The sequence below is a fragment of the Rana temporaria genome (genome assembly GCF_905171775.1).
Source record: "Rana temporaria chromosome 2 unlocalized genomic scaffold, aRanTem1.1 chr2c, whole genome shotgun sequence".
In the NCBI taxonomy this organism is placed as follows: domain Eukaryota; kingdom Metazoa; phylum Chordata; class Amphibia; order Anura; family Ranidae; genus Rana; species Rana temporaria.
In genome coordinates this window covers 417,501-441,948 of record NW_024404408.1, presented here as the reverse complement: position 1 = coordinate 441,948, position 24,448 = coordinate 417,501, and the positions used below count along the sequence as shown (strand labels likewise).

Here is a 24,448-nt window from a genome sequence, read left to right as displayed (position 1 = left end):
CAAGTTATTGATATGAGAACAAACCAGAACTACAGGATATTCAATACTTCAATATTTTAACATTTCTAGGGAACAACAATATATTTGAGATAAAATCAAAATGACATAATTACCAATTCCCAAGATGGCTATTTCCTATTGGCAAGTGACCAGAGCTAAAATCGTTGCAGTCTTCATGCATAGTGCAAGCGTGCTCTCATGGGGCGCTCCTATTGGTGGGGTCCTCTTCTCATCCTCCCATTGAGCTCAAGATTAAGATTTTAGATCTTAGATTGGATCTCTTCTATCTGCCCCCTTCTATCTCATGGGTTTCCCTTTTTATTTTGAGTAAAACAATAGGACTATAAAGATTATACCCAGTCCTGCCCCTCTGATAGCTGTCCTTAAATCATAGGCCTGTGGCACATATGGGCGTTCCTGCCAAGACGTGTTTGGTTTCTATTGGCTGACAGTTTAATAATTGACTTGTTCTCTGGGCTTGGAGAACCTCGAGTAATATTACTTCCAGCCACTAGGTGTCTCACCTTTATTGTGAGATAATCTATACGTTGGATATCTATATTTAAGGTTTAGACTATCGACATATATTTATCCATATATATATATATTTATATACCTCTATGTATGACTCTGGTATCTTTATATTATATAAAATACAATTAGTATTCTGTTGATTTCGATACAATATGTTCCCATATTCCATTATAAATGTTTTTCCACAAAACAGTCTTTGCAATCAATGCATAGGTTACATCTCTCAATCAAATGAAAAATAATTATTAATGTGTTTACCTGACTTATTTTGATATGTGCTTGATGGATATGTGTTACATGTTAGTTCATATTTTTATACATTTTTCACAATGTGATATCTTTCATAATGTCGATTATGGTAGCTTATTTAAACACTTCTATTTATAAAACAAATTTCTCATATAAATCTTTTAGAACAAAGCTCTAACCTAATGGATCTGTTTCCCTTGGTCCTAATTCATCGATTATCTAAACATTACTTATTTTATTTCGATATATATTCTTCCAATACAATGCATTATAAAATATCTCTGACTTGTATCAGATTTGTCCATCTCATAGATAGAGGCATGTCTTGTCCTTGGTGTGAGCGATGACTTGTATTTTTCTGCCATTGTCTAAGTCGCAGCTGAGACAATACTGCCTGTTTACCTTAGAGCAACCTTTTTCTGTGATACAATGGGAGTTATTCTACTCCAATGTGATAGTAGCCCAGTTAGGTATCTGTGAAAGCTCTCCCTATGGCAGGATAGTTGACCAGTGGTGATGATACACCTCTTCTTGTTTATACACCAAAGCTGGGTCAACTCTTCTTTTGTTCTGTGAGAAGAGCTTCATTGTTTCAACTTTCACCCAAGCTCGTAAAAATTCATAAAATAGCTAATGTATTGGGAACTTGGTCATCTGAGTCAAATGTTTCTTCTTCACCGACTGAATGGCCTTCATATGTAATCGTTATGATCAGATTTGAGACCTAATGGCCTTTTCATATTTTTGATGAATAATATTGAATATATTATCATTTCTTCATACAAAACTTACAACAATGTGAAAAAAACATGCATGCTCAGAAGCAAAATTATGAGACGGGAGCGCTCGTTCTGGTAAAACTAGCGTTCGTAATGGAGATTGCACATTCATCACACTGTAACAGACTGAAAAGCGCAAAGACTGAAAAGCGCGAATCGTCTCTCACCAAACTTTTAATAACACAAAATCAGCAAAAGCAGCCCCAAGGGTGGCACCATCAGAATGGAACTTCCCCTTTATAGTGCGGTCAGACGTGTTGTACGTCACCGCGCTTTGCTCCAGCATTTTTTTCCCACGATTGTGTGTAGGCAAGCCAGGCTTAACAAGAATCGGGTTGAAAAAAAACTTTTAGCTAGATTCAGAAAGAGTTAAGCCGGTGTATCAGTAACTCTGGGCCAGATTCACGAAAAATTACGGCGGCGTAACGTATGTCCTTTACGTTACTCCGCCGCAAGTTTTCATCGTAAGTGCTTGATTCACAAAGCACTTGCGTTTAAACTTGCGGCGGCGTACCGTAAAGCCGTCTGGCGCAAGCCCGCCTAATTCAAATGGGGCGGGGACCATTTAAATTAGGCGCGTTCCCTCGCCGGACGCATGCTCAGTTTTGAAATTTCCCGCCGTGCTTTGCGCGAAATGACGTCGCCCCGACGTAATGTTTTGAACGGCGACGTGCGTAATGTACTTTCGTATTTCCGGACGACTTACGCCAAAAAAAATAAAAATTGAAATTCCACGCGGGAACGACGGCCACACTTTAACATGGACTGTCTATTGTTACACCACCTAAATAGCAGCCGTAACTTTGCGACACGAAAAGCCGACTAGCGGCGACGTAAGAGAATGCGACGAACGCGCGTACCTTCGTGGATCGCCGTAAACAGCTAATTAGCATACCCAACGCGGAAAACGACGCAATCTCCACCCAGCGGCCGCCGAAGTATTGCATCCTAAGTTCCGAAGGCGTACGAAGCCGTACGCCTGTCGGATCTTAGCCAAATGCTGTTGTATCTTTGTTTGTGAATTACAAATAAAGAGACGACGCGGCAAATTTGAAAGTACGCCAGAGTATCAGCAGATACTCCGGCGTACTTATTCTGTGAATCTGGCCCTCTGAATCTGCGCCATCGTACATTTAAGTGTATTCTCAAATTGAGATACACTTAAATGTAGCTAAGACACGACTGCCTGCGCCATTGTCTCTTGGCTGTCTAGTTCCGCCGGCCGCTAGGGGCGTGAACGCTGATTTACGCCTAGAATGCGTAAATCAGCGAGATACACCTATTCACAAACATACACTTGCCCGTCGCAGTAAGAATACGCCGTTTACGTAAGGCGTTTTCAGGCGTAAAGTTAGTCGAACAAATAGCTGGCCTAGTCAATGTTAAGTATGGACGTCGTTCCCGCATCGAATTTTGAAAATTTTACGTCGTTTGCGTAAGTCGTCCGTGAATGGGGCTGGACGTAATTTACGTTCACGTCGAAACCAATACGTCCTTGCAGCGTATTTTGGAGCAATGCACACTGGGATATGTCCACGGACGGCGCATGCGCCGTTCGTTAAAAACGTCAATCACGTCAGGGCATGGTTTATTTACATAAAACATGCCCACCTCTTCACAATTTGAATTAGGCGCGCTTACGCCGGCCCATTTACGCTACGCCGCCGTAACTTAGGAGGCAAGTGCTTTGTGAATACAGCACTTGCCTCTCTGACTTACGGCGGCGTAGCGTAAATACGATACGCCACGCCGGCTCAAAAATACGCCGCCCTACGTGAATCCAGCTATTTGTTTTTTCTAGACCATTAAAAATGGTTGTGTGTACGCGGCATTAGACAGGTTGTGAAAGACATAAAAGCAGGGAAAAACCCGGGACCTGATGGGTTCACATCCATTTACTACAAGACATTCACAGACACACTCCTTGAGCCCAGCGGTGTATTTAGGTTTTGTGCTGCCCTAGGCCTGACTAAATGTGTGCACCCCCCTAATTTAAATATGACACACCCCTTCCTGTCAAGGCCACACCCTTCCTGTTTAAGACCCACCATGTCATCTGTAAAAATAAGAATACTGGGCCAGATTCAGATAGGTCAGCGGATCTTTAGATCCGTGTAACCTATCTGATTTACGTTACGCCGCCGCAAGTTTTTGAGGCAAGTGCTTTATTCAGAAAGCACTTGCCTCTAAAGTTGCGGCAGCGTGTCGTAAATCCCCCGGCGGAATAAAAATTCCGTGGCTAGGGGGCGTGTAAAATTTAAATCAGGCACGTCCCCGCGCCGAACAAACTGCGCATGCGCCGTCCGCTAAATTTCCCAATGTGCATTGCTCCAAATGACGTCGCTAGGACGTCATTGGTTTCGACGTGAATGTAAATTACGTCCATCCATATTCGCGAACGACTTACGCAAATGAGGTAAAAAATTCAAAATTCAACCCGGGAACGACGGCCATACTTAACATAGGATACGCCACATATAGCAGGGGTAACTATACGCCGGAAAAAGCCGAACGCAAACGACGTAAAAAAAATGCGCCGGGCGATCGTTTGTTTCTGAATCGGCGTAACTCCTCATTTGCATATTCCTCGCGTATACAAACGGAAGCGCCACCTAGCGGCCAGCATGAAATTGCAGCCTAAGATCCGACGGTGTAAGTCACTTACACCTGTCGGATCTTAGGGAGATCTATGCGGAACCTGATTCTATGAATCAGTCGCATAGATCCGACCGTCGGAACTCAGAGATACGACGGCGTATCAGGAGATACGCCGTCATATCTCTATCTGAATCTGGCCCCTTGTGTCATCAGTAACCATCAGTGCAGTGCCGCCTCATCAGTGCCCAGCCCAATGGTGCAGCTTATCAGTGGCCACCAGTGCAACCTATCAGTGCTGACTGATTAGTGCAGCTTAAGAGTGCTGCCTCATCGGTGCAGCCTCATCAGTTTCATAATATCACAGCTTATTAATGTATATGAATTATGTATTGATTATCACATGTGGCACTTTGCAGTACATGAGTTTTCACTGAATGTGGACTGTTTAAAGCGGAGTTCCACCCAAACATGGAAGCTCTGCTAATCTGCTTCCTGTTTTTCACTGGTACCCTTCCCCATTTCCGGGAGAGGGTGCTGTTCCTTGGAAGTTTGGCCCTCCTCCACCGCCAGGCCATTCAGAAAGCACAGCTTGCTTTGCACATGTGCAGTAGGGAACCAACTGTGAAGCTTCACTGCCAGTTTCCCATAACATGAATGGTGGCGGCAGCACCCGAGAACTGATCCAAAAATTGGCCGGGGTGCCGACATTGCGAGATCCCAGGACAGGTAAGTGTCCTAATAATAAAAGTCAGCAGCTACAGTATATGTAGCTGCTGACCTTAATATTTTTCATGGGGGAGGGGGTTGGACCTCCTCTCTAATGAGTTTGCGTTGATCTCAGCATGGAGCTCTTTGCACAAGCTGAAGTCAATGCAAACTCCGTAAACATTCCTCATTCAGTGAAAGTTCATGGACTGCGAAGTGCTCCATGCATGATGAGATCAATGCAAACTTTGCAGTCCATGAACTTTCACTGAATGAGGAATGTTTACTGAGTTTTCAGCACCAATCACTTTACTGCAACACGATCTGTATATTAATTTCCATATTGAGCCCTTATATGTGATTGGAGGCTCAGCACACATTACAAAAGGTTTGCAGTCAGGAGCAGCGGGGGATTTGTCACCTCAAGGAGTGAGAGGAATCAGGGAGCACCGAGTGTATGGGGGAGGGGCAATGTATGACTGCATGGAGGGGGGAGGTAATGTATGACTGCATGGAGGAGGGAGGTAATGTATGACTGCATGGAGGGGGGAGGTAATGTATGACTGCATGGAGGGGGGAGGTAATGTATGACTGCATGGAGGGGGGAGGTAATGTATGACTGCATGGAGGGGGGAGGTAATGTATGACTGCATGGAGGAGGGTGGTAATGTATGATTGCATGGAGAAGAGGGTAATGTATGACTGCTTGGAGGGGGTGGTAATGCATGACTGCATGGAGGAGAGAGGTAATGTATGACTGCATGAAGGAGGGTGGTAATGTATGACTGCATGAAGGAGGGTGGTAATGTGTGACTGCATGGAGGGGGGTTAGTGTATGGGAGAGCCTCAAATATATAAGAGGGGGTAATGTAAGACTGCATGGAGGGGGCAGTGTATATGAAAGCTTTAATATATATATATATATATATATGTGTGTGGGGGGGAAGGGGGGTTAGTATATGGGGGAACACTGACTACTTGGAGAGCATTCTATGTATGGGGGGGAGGATGGATGTCCATTTACCCGATCAGAGGGGTATCCTGATAGCCTTGTACTGCCTGCAGTGAGATGAACTCTCTGGCTCTCACTGGCTCTGACAGCAAAGGTCCGATGGAGCTTACACACGGTTGGATTTTCCAACAACAAGCTCCCATCAAATATTTGTTGTCGGAAATTCCAACCGTGTGTAAGGCCTCGTACACACGACAGAGTTTCTCGGCAGAATTCGGCGAGAAACTCGGTCAGAGCCTGATTCTGCCGAGAAACTCTGTCGTCTGTACACTTTCGGCCCGTTGGAGCCGCCGAGGAACTCGTCGAGAAAATAGAGAACATGTTCTCTATTTTCTCGTTGTTCTATGGGAGCTCTCGGCCTGCCGAGCTCCTCGGCGGCTTCAGGGCTGAACTCGACGAGGAACTCGACGTGTTTGGCACGTCGAGTTCCTCGGCCGTGTGTACGAGGCCTAAGGCTTACAAAGAAGCCCAATGAATCAGAAAACATCAATAATTACTGATAAAACAGTTGAGATCAAACTCGACATTTAGTCCATCTGGCACGAGAGTTCTCATTTTATGGATCCATTTTGATTATTTTTGGCTCAAAGATCTAATTTTATGATTCCCTCTCCAGGGCTTCCTATTCCTCTCTATTCCCAGAATATTAGATGTTCTGGATTATTATTATGTACCAGGGCAAAGTGTCTAGATACATTGGGCTAGATTCACGTAGCCCGCCGTAAGTTTGTGTGGGCATAGCGTATGTTATTTACGCTACGCCGCCGCAACTTAGACGGGCAAGTGCAGTATTCACAAAGCACTTGCTCCGTAAGTTGCGGCAGCGTAGCGTAAATCAGCCGTTTTACAAGAGCATTGTAGAACACACACAACTCCCTCAGTATGGCGGCTCATAAAATCTCCGATGGGATAAATACTTCCTGTGCTGGTGACTTCAAATTCATTCTTTTTCCCTTGAAATGTTTTTGAATATTGACAAGCAAAATAATATTTACATGCGTAGAAACCTTTCCTATTAACAAAGGAAAATAGATTTGGGGGGGGGGGGGGGTTCAACCAGGTTTTTACCAATAAGATCTCTTAACCACTTCCCTACTGTAGGAGGTCACATGACGTCCTGGGCTTTGTGGGGGGATATCTGAATGTTGGGGGCAGCTATCCTTCTCCTCTGCCGGCGATTCTGCGCACCACAAGAACAATCAAAGTGGCAGTTCCACCGATTGATCGTTCTTATAGGCGGCGGGAGGGGACATCCCCCCTCCCACCGCCATCCGGTGCCTCTCCGGGCTCTCCCGTGCCATCGGGGGCCCGGAGAACGAATCGGCTGGCGTCGGATGGGGACCATAGAAATTTACGGTCATCTCTATGACTGTCGGGGGCCCGGGCGTGAGGTTATGATGTCACACCCGGGTACCCGGAAGTAAACAAAGCCGCAGTCGCAGCTGTCAGCATGAGATCGGTGAATTTGTTTCCCGATCTCATGCTTTCCAGCCTGGAGGAGAGATGTGGGGGGAGGGGAGGTCTCATTGACCCCGCCTCTCTCCATAAAGAGGACCTGTCACCAACAATTCCTATTACAAGGGATGTTTACATTCCTTGTAATAGTAATAAAAGTGATCAAAGTTTTTTTTATAAATAAAGTGTAAAAAAAAAAAAAAATAACGCCCCTGTCCCCGGTAGCTCGCGCTCAGAAGCGAACACACGCACAAGTCCCGCCCACATATGTAAATGGTGTTCAAACCACACATGTGAGGTATCGCCGCGTGCGTTACAGCGAGAGCGATAATTCTAGCACTAAAGAAATGTATGCGTCGCATATGGAGATTTTTAAGCACCAAAGTTTAGCGCCATTCCAGGAGTGTGCGCAATTTTAAAGCGTGACAGGTTAGGTATCTATTTACTCGGCGATACATCATATTTCACATTATACAAAAAAAATTGGACTAACTTTACTGTATGAGAATGAGAAGTGAGGAGGTGGAGGGGAAATACAAGGGGGTAAGAAAAAGTTGGGGGTATCTTGACTACACTGGTCATGAAATGCTGCCCCCCCCCAAAAAAAAATCACGCCCACCAAAATGCCCCCACATCCATTATTTTATATCATGATAACTAAAGAGGACCTATCATGGCTCTATACATGTATATAGGAGTATAAAGAGGACCTGTCATGGCTCTATACATGTATGTAGGAGTATAAAGAAGACCTGTCATGGCTCTATACATGTATAAAGGAGTATAAAGAGGACCTGTCATGGCTCTATACATGTATATAGGAGTATAAAGAGGACCTGTCATGGCTCTATACATGTATATAGGAGTATAAAGAGGACCTGTCATGTCTCTATACATGTATATAGGAGTATAAAGAGGACCTGTCATGGCTCTATACATGTATATAGGAGAATAAAGAGGACCTGTCATGGCTCTATACATGTATAGGAGTATAAAGAGGACCTGTCATGGCTCTATACATGTATATAGGAGTATAAAGAGGACCTGTCATGTCTCTATACATGTATATAGGAGTATAAAGAGGACCTGTCATGGCTCTATACATGTATATAGGAGTATAAAGAGGACCTGTCATGTCTCTATACATGTATATAGGAGTATAAAGAGGACCTGTCATGGCTCTATACATGTATATAGGAGTATAAAGAGGACCTGTCATGGCTCTATACATGTATATAGGAGTATAAAGAGGACCTGTCATGGCTCTATACATGTATATAGGAGTATAAAGAGGACCTGTCATGGCTCTATTCATGTATAGGAGTATAAAGAGGACCTGTCATGGCTCTATACATGTATATAGGAGTATAAAGAGGACCTGTCATGGCTCTATACATGTATATAGGAGTATAAAGAGGACCTGTCATGTCTCTATACATGTATATAGGAGTATAAAGAGGACCTGTCATGGCTCTATACATGTATATAGGAGTATAAAGAGGACCTGTCATGGCTCTATACATGTATAAGAGTATAAAGAGGACCTGTCATGGCTCTATACATGTATATAGGAGTATAAAGAGGACCTGTCATGGCTCTATACATGTATATAGGAGTATAAAGAGGACCTGTCATGCCTCTATACATGTATATAGGAGTATAAAGAGGACCTGTCATGGCTCTATACATGTATATAGGAGTATAAAGAGGACCTGTCATGGCTCTATACATGTATATAGGAGTATAAAGAGGACCTGTCAGGGCTCTATACATGTATATAGGAGTATAAAGAGGACCTGTCATGGCTCTATACATGTATATAGGAGTATAAAGAGGACCTGTCATGGCTCTATACATGTATAAGAGTATAAAGAGGACCTGTCATGGCTCTATACATGTATATAGGAGTATAAAGAGGACCTGTCATGGCTCTATACATGTATATAGAAGTATAAAGAGGACCTGTCATGGCTCTATACATGTATATAGGAGTATAAAGAGGACCTGTCATGGCTCTATACATGTATATAGGAGTATAAAGAGGACCTGTCATGGCTCTATAGATGTATATAGGAGTATAAAGAGGACCTGTCATGGCTCTATACATGTATAAGAGTATAAAGAGGACCTGTCATGGCTCTATACATGTATATAGGAGTATAAAGAGGACCTGTCATGGCTCTATACATGTATAGGAGTATAAAGAGGACCTGTCATGGCTCTATACATGTATATAGAAGTATAAAGAGGACCTGTCATGGCTCTATACATGTATATAGGAGTATAAAGTGGACCTGTCATGGCTCTATACATGTATAAAGGAGTATAAAGAGGACCTGTCATGGCTCTATACATGTATATAGGAGTATAAAGAGGACCTGTCATGGCTCTATACATGTATAAAGGAGTATAAAGAGGACCTGTCATGGCTCTATACATGTATAGGAGTATAAAGAGGACCTGTTATGGCTCTATACATGTATATAGAAGTATAAAGAGGACCTGTCATGGCTCTATACATGTATATAGGAGTATAAAGAGGACCTGTCATGGCTCTATACATGTATATAGGAGTATAAAGAGGACCTGTCATGGCTCTATACATGTATAAAGGAGTATAAAGAGGACCTGTCATGGCTCTATACATGTATAGGAGTATAAAGAGGACCTGTTATGGCTCTATACATGTATAGGAGTATAAAGAGGACCTGTCATGGCTCTATACATGTATATAGGAGTATAAAGAGGACCTGTCATGGCTCTATACATGTATAAAGGAGTATAAAGAGGACCTGTCATGGCTCTATACATGTATATGAGTATAAAGAGGACTTGTCATGGCTCTATACATGTATATAGGAGTATAAAGAGGACCTGTCATGGCTCTATACATGTATATAGGAGTATAAAGAGGACCTGTCATGGCTCTATACATGTATAGGAGTATAAAGAGGACCTGTCATGGCTCTATACATGTATATAGAAGTATAAAGAGGACCTGTCATGGCTCTATACATGTATATAGGAGTATAAAGAGGACCTGTCATGGCTCTATACATGTATAGGAGTATAAAGAGGACCTGTTATGGCTCTATACATGTATATAGGAGTATAAAGAGGACCTGTCATGGCTCTATACATGTATAGGAGTATAAAGAGGACCTGTTATGGCTCTATACATGTATATAGGAGTATAAAGAGGACCTGTCATGGCTCTATACATGTATATAGGAGTATAAAGAGGACCTGTCATGGCTCTATACATGTATATAGGAGTATAAAGAGGACCTGTCATGGCTCTATACATGTATATAGAAGTATAAAGAGGACCTGTCATGGCTCTATACATGTATATAGGAGTATAAAGAGGACCTGTCATGGCTCTATACATGTATGTAGGAGTATAAAGAGGACCTGTCATAGCTCTATACATGTATATAGGAGTATAAAGAGGACCTGTCATGGCTCTATACATGTATATAGGAGTATAAAGAGGACCTGTCATGGCTCTATACATGTATAAAGGAGTATAAAGATGACCTGTCATGGCTCTATACATGTATATAGGAGTATAAAGAGGACCTGTCATGGCTCTATACATGTATAGGAGTATAAAGAGGACCTGTCATAGCTCTATACATGTATATAGAAGTATAAAGAGGACCTGTCATGGCTCTATACATGTATATAGGAGTATAAAGAGGACCTGTCATGGCTCTATACATGTATATAGGAGTATAAAGAAGACCTGTCATGGCTCTATACATGTATATAGGAGTATAAAGAGGACCTGTCATAGCTCTATACATGTATATAGAAGTATAAAGAGGACCTGTCATGGCTCTATACATGTATATAGTAGAATAAAGAGGACCTGTCATGGCTCTATACATGTATATAGGAGTATAAAGAGGACCTGTCATGGCTCTATACATGTATATAGGAGTATAAAGAGGACCTGTCATGGCTCTATACATGTATAGGAGTATAAAGAGGACCTGTCATGGCTCTATAGATGTATGTAGGAGTATAAAGAGGACCTGTCATGGCTCTATACATGTATGTAGGAGTATAAAGAGGACCTGTCATGGCTCTATACATGTATGTAGGAGTATAAAGAGGACCTGTCATGGCTCTATACATGTATATAGGAGTATAAAGAGGACCTGTCATGGCTCTATAGATGTATGTAGGAGTATAAAGAGGACCTGTCATGGCTCTATACATGTATATAGAAGTATAAAGAGGACCTGTCATGGCTCTATAGATGTATGTAGGAGTATAAAGAGGACCTGTCATGGCTCTATAGATGTATATAGGAGTATAAAGAGGACCTGTCATGGCTCTATACATGTATAAAGGAGTATAAAGAGGACCCGTCATGGCTCTATACATGTATATAGGAGTATAAAGAGGACCTGTCATGGCTCTATACATGTATATAGGAGTATAAAGAGGACCTGTCATGGCTCTATACATGTATATAGGAGTATAAAGAGGACCTGTCATGGCTCTATACATGTATATAGAAGTATAAAGAGGACTTGTCATGGCTCTATACATGTATATAGGAGTATAAAGAGGACCTGTCATGGCTCTATACATGTATATAGAAGTATAAAGAGGACCTGTCATGGCTCTATACATGTATATAGGAGTATAAAGAGGACCTGTCATGGCTCTATACATGTATATAGGAGTATAAAGAGGACCTGTCATGGCTCTATACATGTATATAGAAGTATAAAGAGGACTTGTCATGGCTCTATACATGTATATAGGAGTATAAAGAGGACCTGTTATGGTTGTTTACATGTATAGGAGTATAAAGAGGACCTGTCATGGCTCTATACATGTATGTAGGAGTATAAAGAGGACCTGTACATTGCCAGCGGCCGCAATGTCAGCTTGGCCACCCACAATCGCTCCACAGGACGGGGATCTGTCAATGTAAACAGACAGATCCCCTTTTTGACAGGGGAGGAGAGACAGATCTGCTATTCCTACCATGTTTCCCCGATAATAAGACGTACTCCGAAAATAAGCCGTAGCAGGATTTCGAAGCGAGATCGAAATATAAGCCATACCCCCGAAAATAAGCCGTAGTGATGGGCGTGACTATGCGTAGCAGGAAACAAGACGTGACAGGCGTATGTACCGTAGTGTACTGGTGCAGAGCTGTAAAGAAGTGGTGCAGCCCTTCTTATCGGCTCCATCATGACAGCTGCTACGGTGACCGGAGAGGTGTCGGCAGCACCATCAATAAGGTCGGCTCCCCCTGTCAGGTCCCGCTCTGTGAAAGGGAAAAGTCTCCTCAGTGAAGTGAGGAGAAGGATGCTCTGTCCTCAGGGGAAGAAGTAAAGCTGCTCCCCAGCACTGACCAGCAACAGTCTCTCACCCCACACAAACAAATGGAGATTGTTGTACCAATCTTGCCGGTAATACAAATAAGACATCCCCCGAAAATAAGCCATAGTGTGTTTTCTTGAGAAAAAATAAATATAAGACGGTGTCTTATTTTCGGGGAAACACAGTAGTGATTAGGAACGGAGATCTCTCTCCTCCTCCAGTCATTCCCACCCCCTCAGTTAGAAACACCTCCCAGGGAACACATTTAACCCCTTCCCTGATAGTGACATTTACACAGTATTCAGTGCATTTTTATAGCACAGATTTCTGTATAGATGTCAATGGTCCCAAAAATGTGTCAAAAGTGTCCAATCTGTCCACCACAATGTCACAGTCTCGCAAAAATTTGCACATTACTGCCATTACTAGTAAAAAAAATAATAATAATAAAAATGCTTGAAGTGCATTATTTATATTATTACATTGTTATATGAAATTAAAAAGTTCAACTCACCATATTGCAGAATCAGTGGGAGCCCCGAGCTTGTCACTCGCCAACGTCACCCGCCACACATAGCGAATTGCCACTTGCTGTGTCCCAGAGTAAAGGCAGGCAGCAGAGAAATAATATAATCTCTCTGCTGTCCGCACAGTGGGGGCAGAACTGCAGTGATGCAGGGCGGGCAGTGAGAGATGATGTCATGTCTCTGCTCCCCACCCGCTGATTGGCCAGCAAGCCCGATCACCTGCCACCTGTGGGAATTTGCCTCATAGTGGAGTGGGGAGCGGGCGGAACGGGATGGCGGACAGGTGGCAATTTGCCTTACATCAGAGTCCGCACAGAGGCCCCCCTTACAGTCATCAGAGTCCGCACATAGGCCCCCCTTAGATAAGAGTCCGCACAGAAGCCCCCCATTACCTCGGAGTCCACACAGAGGCCCCCATTACATCGGAGTCCGCACAGTGCCCCCCCCCCCCATTACATCAGAGTCCGCACAGAGTTTCCACTTACACTGTAAGGGGGAGCTCTGTGGACTCTAATGTAAATGGGAACCCTAATTTAAGGGGGGATCTGATGTTAGGGGTGTTCTGGGAAACCTGATTTAAGGGGGCATGCTGTGGACTCTGGTTTAAAGGGGGTCTCTGTTCACCAAAGCCTGCCCCTCTCCTCTTTAAAAAAGTTCACAGAGCACCCCTTTTTATACACTGGGAGGCAGGAGAGAGGGTGAACTTACCAGGATGGAGGCCGTGACCAGTGCAGTGTTAACATCTCTCCTCTCCCTCCCCTCCTCTTCCCAGCGGATTGAGAAGCGGGGGGTGCTACCGAAAGTACTGACATCCTGGTGCACCTCTCCCTGCTCCTCTCTTCTGTGCAGCGGGTGGGGAAGAAGGGGGGGATGGAACAGCGTAGGGTGACCACGTGTCCCGGATTGCCCAGGATTATCCCGTAATTTTAAATGGTGCCCCGGGAGCCTTCATTCTGGGATAATAGAGTATCCCGGAATCAGTCTGCCACAGTGCCACTGTAATTAAAGAACGCTAAACTCACTGGTTGCTAGGGCCGCCCGCTTGGTGTGTAGCAACCAGTGATGTCACGTTTGGCCTGCACTATGCTCTCTCAGAGACTCTGACTCGACTCCACCCACCCACCTCCTCCTCCTCTCCTCCTCCTCCAGCCATGGCAGAAGAAGCAGCATAGAGAGCAGCATTGTAGTCACTAACACTTACGTCCGGCTCCGACCTCCTCCGCCGCTCCAGCCCATTGCCCATCAGTCCAGTGACCTCCACAGCTCGACTCCCGGACCCGGTCCGTCCCGACCTCCCGCCCTGACTCCCGCTGCCCGCAGCCCGCAGTGCATTTCAGTCCCTGAATGGCAGTTTGGAAATGTGGTCACCCTAGAACCGCGGCGCCGCCCCTGCATCCACACTACACCTCGGTGTGAAATAGCCACCCCGCTGAAAGTGCCGCCTGGTACAATGGTACCGTTGTGTCATTGTGTCCCATGGTATGATTCATTGCTTTGCTACAAAACTGAGGTCCTTCCTGTGTAGGAGGGGTTATATAGGGGGGACTTCCTGTTTGACTATCTGCCAGTGTCCATCCACCTATAGGTGGCGTATAGCCCATATAGTCATTATTATGGTTGCTCTGTGTCCCGTGCAGTGGCCCATCCAAAAGGGGCGCACGGGCACCACCCCCTCTCTCCTGCCACCCCTCTATCACCATAGATAGATTCATGCATTGCATGAATCTATCTATGGCCGCCGCTGCTCTAATAGGTGTCCAAAATGGTGAACCGCGGGCGCCATGCTGGGCGCTCGCAGTTCACTCACCGTTGTGTTAGGAAAGTAAATGGATATTCCCTTTCCTAACACTGAACCGCCTCTCAGCCAATCAGGTGCTCAGGTCTGTAACCTGTCACCTGATTGGCTGAAAATGTCAGGCGCTGTGATTGGACGCGTATCAGGCATCCAATCATAGCAGAATATGGGAAGAGAGAACAGGAGAAGACACAGAGGAGCATGGAGGACACCGCCGTGACCCACTGCCCCACCGAGACAGGTAAGTGCCGGGCAGGCGGGGGAGGCACACTGGCAGCAATTGATGGGCACACTGGCAGCAATATATGGGCACGGTATCAACAATTGATGGGCACACTGGCAACAATTGATGGGCACAGTAGCAGCAATTGATGGGCACAGTAGCGAAAATTGATGGGCACAGTAGCAGCAATATATGGGCACAGTAGCGGCAATTGCTGGGCACAGTGACAGCAATTGATGGACGCAGTGACAGCAATTGATGGGCACATTGGCAGCAATTGATGGGTACAGTAGCTGTGTTTGATGGCACAGTGGCGGCAATTTATGGGTACAGTGGCTGTGTTTGATAGCACAGTGGCTGCAATTTATGGGTACAGTGGCTGTGTTTGATGGCACAGTGGCTGCATCTGATGCAACAATGGCTGCGTTTGATAAGCATAGTGTCTGTGTTTGATGGGCACAGTGGCTGCGTTTGATGGGCACAGTATCTGTATTTGATGCCACAGTGACTGCGTTTAAAGGGCACAGTGTCTGCATTTGATGGGCACAGTTGCTGCACTTGATGGCATAGTGGCTGTGTTTGATGGGCACAGTGGCTGCGATAGATGATTTTTTTCAGTTTGTTTGCGCCCCCCCCAAAATTTTGAGCACCAGCCACCACTGGTCCCGTGATGTACTCCAAGAATTTTTTTTTTACAGGTAAGTATGATGGAAAATCCTAATCTCCTCTACTGGGCGATTAGTGCCAACAGTACCTTGGAAAAGACCCCGGGGTGATATTGTTACACTGAATGGCAGGGAGATGAAATAGAGTTGACCTACTGCGAACCTCAAAAACATTTGAAAGTGTTGGTCTATAGGAATGTAGAAGTACGGATCCTTCAGATCTAAGGAGCCAGTCTTATCCAGAGATCTCAGTTATGTGTTATGTAGTCTCACTTCTCTAGTCGCAATGTACTGATCGCATACAGTGCTTATCAATGGCAATTTTTTCCATTTGGCACGGCTGCCTCGGCTCACAGTCCAATTGTTTTTCTTATTTTTTTGTTTATTAAATATATATATATATATATATATATATATATATATATATATATATAAAATATTATTCTTTCACCATTATTTTTGTCTTGTAGTTGTTCCCCAACAGTTAAGAATGGATTCCCAACTAGGAATGTGCTTTGTCCTTTTACTGGGGTCTTTTACACTTCTTTTCTTCTTTTCCCTTTTTTTTTGTTTATCTGCTTTTTGTTATTTTTTATCTTTTGTTGTTGTTTTTTTATACTTTTCAGCTATTTGGACACAGCACCATCTGGTGTCTGCTCTCCATGCTGCACCCTCTGTAATAATCAGTTCTGTTACTTTAGTGATCCTCCCTATGAGAGAAATACAGGAAATACCAGTGTGGGCGTGTACCAAATGTAACGTTGTGTATTTTTTCTTCTTTTTCAGCCATTTTAGATCTGGTTCCAGGAAGTTCAACGGCTTCTTAGTCTCCATCTTGAACACACGGCCACCCGCATGAGATTTTCTCCATATCACACCACACAGGTAAGTCAGGTATATATCCTATTCATGGTACAGGGCTCTTGTCCCTCTATAGACATATCAATCATCTGTGACTGTCTGTTCCTCCTTGTGTTTAATGATCTGGGTATACTGTGTGTGTATACATATATATATATAAATACAGAGAGAGAGAGAGAGAGAGATTGTATTTCCACACCATGGCCCGGATTCACAGACACTGGCGCATATTTATGCCGTCGTAGCGTATCTTTTTTAGGCTACACCGGCGTAGCGCAGAGCGCCAAGCACAGTACTCACAAAGCACTCGCCCCCAAATCTACGCTGGGTTTCCTTGGCATACGCGAGCGTAGGTGGAAGCGGGCGTGAGCCATGCTAATGAGGAGTGACCCCATGTAAATGATGGACTGAGCGTCATAATGATACGAATAACGTATGGCAGAATCACGTCGGAACGACTCCCTAAGATACGATGGATCACTGCCTACGATGTGAACGTAACCTACGCCCAGCCCTATTCACATACTACTACGTAAACAACATAAAATGGCTGTTCCCTGGTCCATACCTTTGCTTGAGTTGCGCTTTATAGATGAGGAGTAACTATACGCCGGACGTAAGCCTTTACGCAAACCGCGTATATTATGCGCCGGGCGCAAGTACGTTCGTGAATCAACGGATGAAGCCTATTTTCAGGCGTATCTAGTTCTGTGGGCACGGCGCACAGATACGACGGCGCATAGTTACACTTACGCGGCGTATATAGAGATATGTCGGCGTAAGTGCTTTGTGAATCCGGGCCTTTGTCTCTGTCGGTCGCCCTGATAAAGAAGCTCGCCACGCTCTGTAAACATTGATGGAACTTTTTTACTGATCTGGGACCTCAGAATCTACTTCCCGGTATTGGTGTCTCTTCATTGCTGGACATTAAGGCCGTGTTCACATACATATATGCGAATTGGACTCTGGTCCGGCCGTAACTGGAGTATGCCGTCCAGTTTTGGGCACCAGTTCTCAGGAAGGATGTACTGGAAATGGAGAGAGTACAGAGAAGGGCAACAAAGCTAATAAAGGGTCTGGAGGATATTAGTGATGAGGAAAGGTTGTGAGCTCTGAACTTATTCTCTCTGGAGAAGAGACGATGAGAGGGGAGATGATTTCAATTTACAAATACCGTACTGGTGACCCCACTATAGGGAAAAAACTTTTTCGCGGAAGGGAGTGCAACCACTTGCCCACCGCCGCACACAAATATATGTTGACACAAATACATGGGCAGGCAAATGGGCGTACCTGTACGTCCCTTTAAATTTGCCTCCCTTTGTGCGCCGCGTGCCCCGTGAGTGTGCTAGCGGGTCCCGGGAACTCAATGTTCCTGGGTGGCCCGCGATTGCAGTCAGAAAAGGAAGAACAGGGGGATGCCTTTGTAAACAAGGCATTCCCTTGTTCTGCCTAGTGACTAGGGTGACCACATTTCCAAACTACCATTCAGGGAAACCCCGCCCCTTTCCAAAAAATCAGCTTGTGCTGTATAAGGATGAGCTCCGGCGTGTTCACATAGTACACGTGCAGAGCCCACCAGGAAGTCTGCACGGCGCTGCACTTATCACAGGCAGGGAGACATTTCCCGACAATGCCTCCCTTCCTGGCGGGCTCTGCACGTGGAGTGTGCAAACACACCGGAGATCATCCTTAGTGCCGTTAAACAGCACAGTCATTTGACACAAGAGGCGGGATTTATGATTTCTCCAATCACAAGTAGGGGGCTGCGATTGTGCTCCTCCAGGGACCCCCGGCCAGGACAAGTACTGTCATTGAGTAAAGCGGTGATGTGGCGGCCTTTTTTGGGGCCATAAGATTGGCCCGGGGGGGGGGGTGTCAGTTTTAGTCCGGGATACTGTATTGTCCTGGAATGAATGTGCCTGGGACTTGGTGCCCGGGAATGAACACCAAGCGCCCAGAGGCGATTCAGTTCGCATGTGCTGCACTATATAAGTTTCTCACTCACTCACTCACCTGTAAAATGCGGGACTGTCCCGGCCAATCCAGGAAACATGGTCACCCTACAAGTGGGCAATGAACCAGTGTTTGCCTTGGTTCAGACTGGGCCAGGAACTAGTGTTTGCCTTGGTTCAGACTGGGCCAGGAACTAGTGTTTGCCTTGGTTCAGACTGGGCCAGGAGCTGGTGTTTCACTTGGCCCTACAGCTGACGTTTCTCTTGGTTTTCCCCTCCAGAGAGAGGTGAATAGTGAATCTAATCGACATATGGAGAGCAAAGTAAGAATCGGACTAATTATTCACTAGATGTACAAGGTTCTCCACCATGAAGTAACTATTTACTATCTCAGGCATGATTTGGACAAAGGCTAATATTACCTTTGGTTCAGGCAGGGCCAGGAGTTGTTGTTTCCCCTTGGTTCAGACTGGGTTAGGAACTGGTGTTTCCCTTGGTTCAGAATGAACAAGGAGCTGATGTTTCCCTTGGTTGAAACTGGACCAGGAGCGGGTGTTTCCCTTGGTTGAAACTGGACCAGGAGCTGGTGTTTCTGTTTCCCTTGGTTCATAATGGGATAGAGGCTGATATTGCCCTTGGTTTAGACTGGGCCAGGAGCTGGTGTTGCCATTGGTTCAGACTGGGTTAGGATTTGGTGTTTCCTTTGATTCAGAATTCAGCAAGAAGCTGGTGTTTCCCTTGGTTGAAACTGGACCAGGAGCTGGTGTTTCCCTTGGTTCAGACATGGCCGGGAGTTGGTGTTTCTCTTGGTTCATAATGGGATGGAGGCTGATATTACCCTTGGTTTAGACTGGACCAGGAGCTTCTGTTTCCCTTGGTTCAGACTGGGATAGAGGCTGATATTACCTTTGGTTCAGACAGGACCAGGAGTTGATGTTGATGTTGAGTTGATGTTTCCCTTTGTTTTTACTGGGTTAGGATTTGGTGTTTCCTTTGATTCAGACTGGGGAAGGAAATAGTGGTTTCCTTGGTTCAGACTGGAATAGAGGCTGATATTACCGTTGGTTCATGCTGGGATGGGAGATGATGTTTCTATTTATTCAGACTGGACCAGCAACTGGCAATTTCATTGGTTCAATCTGGGCCAAGAACTGGTGATTCCCTTGGTTCAGATTGGGCCAAGAGTTCATGTGTCTCTTGCCTCAGACTGGACCAGGAGCTGGTATTTCCCTTGATTCAAACTGGGGAAGGAAATAGTGTTGTCCTAGGTTCAGACTGGGTTAGGATTTGGTGTTTCCTTTGATTCAGAATGAGCAAGGAGCTGGTGTTTCCCTTGGTTGAAACTGGACCAGGAGCTGGTGTTTCTCTTGGTTGAAAATGGACCAGGAGCTGGTGTTTCTCTTGGTTCAGACTGGGCCGGGAGCTGGTGTTTCTCTTGGTTCAGACAGGGCCGGGAGCTGGTGTTTCCCTTGGTTCAGACATGGCCGGGAGTTGGTGTTTCTCTTGGTTCATAATGGGATGGAGGCTGATATTACCCTTGGTTTAGACTGGACCAGGAGCTTCTGTTTCCCTTGGTTCAGACTGGGATAGAGGCTGATATTACCTTTGGTTCAGACAGGACCAGGAGTTGATGTTGATGTTGAGTTGATGTTTCCCTTTGTTTTTACTGGGTTAGGATTTGGTGTTTCCTTTGATTCAGAATGAGCAAGGAGCTGGTGTTTCCCTTGGTTGAAACTGGACCAGGAGCTGGTGTTTCTCTTGGTTGAAAATGGACCAGGAGCTGGTGTTTCTTTTGGTTCAGACTGGGCCGGGAGCTGGTGTTTCTCTTGGTTCAGACAGGGCCGGGAGCTGGTGTTTCTCTTGGTTCAGACTGGGCCGGGAGCTGGTGTTTCTCTTGGTTCAGACAGGGCCGGGAGCTGGTGTTTCTCTTGGTTCAGACTAGGCCAGGAGCCGGTGTTTCCCTTGGTTCAGACTAGGCCAGGAGCCGGTGTTTCCCTTGGTTCAGACTAGGCCAGGAGCCGGTGTTTCCCTTGGTTCAGACTAGGCCAGGAGCCGGTGTTTCCCTTGGTTCAGACTAGGCCAGGAGCCGGTGTTTCCTTTGGTTCAGACTAGGCCAGGAGCCGGTGTTTCCCTTGGTTCAGACTAGGCCAGGAGCCGGTGTTTCCCTTGGTTCAGACTAGGCCAGGAGCCGGTGTTTCCCTTGGTTCAGACTAGGCCAGGAGCCGGTGTTTCCCTTGGTTCAGACTAGGCCAGGAGCCGGTGTTTCCCTTGGTTCAGACTAGGCCAGGAGCCGGTGTTTCCCTTGGTTCAGACTAGGCCAGGAGCCGGTGTTTCCCTTGGTTCAGACTAGGCCAGGAGCCGGTGTTTCTCTTGGTTCAGACAGGGCCAGGAGCTGGTGTTTCTCTTGGTTCAGACTGGGCCGGAAGCTGGTGTTTCTCTTGGTTCAGACTAGGCCAGGCGCCGGTGTTTCCCTTGGCTCAGACTAGGCCAGGAGCCGGTGTTTCCCTTGGTTCAGACTAGGCCAGGAGCCGGCGTTTCTCTTGGTTCAGACTAGGCCAGGAGCCGGTGTTTCTCTTGGTTTTCACCTCCAGGGAAAGGAGAATAGTGAATCTAGAGGACATTTGGAGAGCAAAAGAAGAATCAGACTAATTGTTCACTAGACATACAAGGTTCTCCAGCATGAAGTAATGATTTACGATCTCAGCCATGAGTTGGGCCGTTACTCTCTGTGCCAATATATGGATTGTTGTGTATGAACGGTTGAGACAGTTGTAATATAGATCCGTTGATCTCCTCGGCTTATACCAGTAGCTGTCTGTTAAACCACAAGTTCCTGTTCACGTCTTCACCACTTCCTGCTTCTTCTGAGATCCTCGAATATTTCCTTTTAAGGTAGTAAAACTGACTTTCCTCTCCAGCAGTCTATATAATGATTTGAGAGACGGAGAACGGAAGGAGACTACGGACACCGATGTCTCTCTGGGGTTACTATTCACAGAATAAGATCTTATAAAACACATAAAGAAGGTTTTCTGTAAGATCTGACCTCGGTGTGAATACTCAGGAGAGACGTGCCGATCATTACAGCCGTTGCCTGGAGGGGAAGGAGAGACGTGAGGGTTGGTGGAACCCGGACTGCAGAGTCCTGGAAGCCGGTGATTGGATGTAATGTGTGAGTACTCCTGGGAGAGACGGGGTTAACCATACACAGTGCGGAGGATGGGAAGGATAGACCTCCATTCATGTAGGGGGCAGTACTGGGCTGAGAACCTCATGGGACCCTGGAGCCTGTATGTTAGGTGGGGACCCAACTGGTAATAACGGGCATGAGAAGACAGCCCGGGTACCGCCCACATGGGTGTCACCACTCCGATGTCCCGATTACATGGAACATGAAGAGAAGAGAAAGGTTGGATTTAGGAGCGGTCTTATCATCTTTGTAACATCATTAGGAGGGAACATTCTGTATATCTTCTCATCTTAGTATTATGAGTATGTGTGTATGCATGTGGAGGACTACAAGTCCCAGCATGTCCTGTATACATGTATATTATACACAGGAGTACTACAAGTCCCAGCATGTCCTGTATACATTGTACATTATACACCAGAGGACTACAAGTCCCAGCATGTCCTGTATACATTGTATTCTATACACAGGAGGACTACAAGTCCCAGCATGTCCTGTATACATTGTATTTTATACACCGGAGGACTACAAGTCCCATCAGGTCCTGTATACATTGTATATTATACACAGGAGGACTACAAGTCCCAGCATGTCCTGTATACATTGTATATTATACACCAGAGGACTACAAGTCCCAGCATGTCCTGTATACATTGTATATTATACACCAGAGGACTACAAGTCCCAGCATGTCCTGTATACATTGTATATTATACACCAGAGGACTACAAGTCCCAGCATGTCCTGTATACATTGTATATTATACACCGGAGGACTACAAGTCCCAGCATGTCCTGTATACATTGTATATTATACACCGGAGGACTACAAGTCCCAGCATGTCCTGTATACATTGTATATTATACACAGGAGGACTACAAGTCCCAGCATGTCCTGTATACATTGTATATTATACACCAAAGGACTACAAGTCCCAGCATGTCCTGTATACATTGTATATTATACACCGAAGGACTACAAGTCCCAGCATGTCCTGTATACATTGTATATTATACACAGGAGGACTACAAGTCCCAGCATGTCCTGTATACATTGTATATTATACACCGGAGGACTACAAGTCCCAGCATGTCCTGTATACATTGTATATTATACACAGGAGGACTACAAGTCCCAGCATGTCCTGTATACATTGTATATTATACACAGGAGGACTACAAGTCCCAGCATGTCCTGTATACATTGTATATTATACACCAAAGGACTACAAGTCCCAGCATGTCCTGTATACATTGTATATTATACACCGAAGGACTACAAGTCCCAGCATGTCCTGTATACATTGTATATTATACACAGGAGGACTACAAGTCCCAGCATGTCCTGTATACATTGTATATTATACACCGGAGGACTACAAGTCCCAGCATGTCCTGTATACATTGTATATTATACACAGGAGGACTACAAGTCCCAGCATGTCCTGTATACATTGTATATTATACACAGGAGGACTACAAGTCCCAGCATGTCCTGTATACATTGTATATTATACACCGGAGGACTACAAGTCCCAGCATGTCCTGTATACATTGTATATTATACACAGGAGGACTACAAGTCCCAGCATGTCCTGTATACATTGTATATTATACACCGAAGGACTACAAGTCCCAGCATGTCCTGTATACATTGTATATTATACACCGGAGGACTACAAGTCCCAGCATGTCCTGTATACATTGTATATTATACACAGGAGGACTACAAGTCCCAGCATGTCCTGTATACATTGTATATTATACACCAGAGGACTACAAGTCCCAGCATGTCCTGTATACATTGTATATTATACACCGGAGGACTACAAGTCCCAGCATGTCCTGTATACATTGTATATTATACACCGGAGGACTACAAGTCCCAGCATGTCCTGTATACATTGTATATTATACACAGGAGGACTACAAGTCCCAGCATGTCCTGTATACATTGTATATTATACACCGGAGGACTAAAAGTCCCAGCATGTCCTGTATACATTGTATATTATACACATGAGGACTACAAGTCCCAGCATGTCCTGTATACATTGTATATTATACACAGGAGGACTACAAGTCCCAGCATGTCCTGTATACATTGTATATTATACACCGGAGGACTACAAGTCCCAGCATGTCCTGTATACATTGTATATTATACACCGGAGGACTACAAGTCCCAGCATGTCCTGTATACATTGTATATTATACACAGGAGGACTACAAGTCCCAGCATGTCCTGTATATAGGGTTGCACTGATACTAGTATCACAAAAATGCTCCGATACCGGAAGTATCCTCCCCTCCGGACAGTGCTATCCCCGCATCCACCCCACGGTGGCATCGCTAGGTGCAGGCCCACTCGCCCATCCTAACAGCCCACCCTCCCCGTATCCTCGCTGCATACCCTCCCCCCTCCAGCTCTGACTCCTCCCTCTCCCAGGCTCTGTGTGTATTCTGTTGTACTGAGCAGCAGGGCTCCTCCTCCATGTGACCGGCCAGCTCCTCCCCTACGAGACACAGAAGATGCGGCCGGATCTATGGGG

At 45.3% G+C, this 24,448-nt stretch overlaps 1 protein-coding gene and 1 pseudogene across 1 annotated transcript in view; both read left to right on the top strand.

The window, feature by feature from the left end:
* LOC120921551 overlaps positions 1 to 24,448 on the top strand; it is a 183,166-nt pseudogene that overhangs the window by 27,329 nt on the left and 131,389 nt on the right.
* The window catches only part of LOC120921546 (zinc finger protein 605-like), a 40,939-nt gene continuing 37,682 nt past the window's right edge, over positions 21,192 to 24,448 (top strand). Inside the window, exon 1 of the mRNA XM_040334046.1 lies at positions 21,192 to 21,879. The gene's annotated coding sequence lies outside the window, so the exon portion shown is untranslated. The remainder of the gene's footprint in view (positions 21,880 to 24,448) is intronic.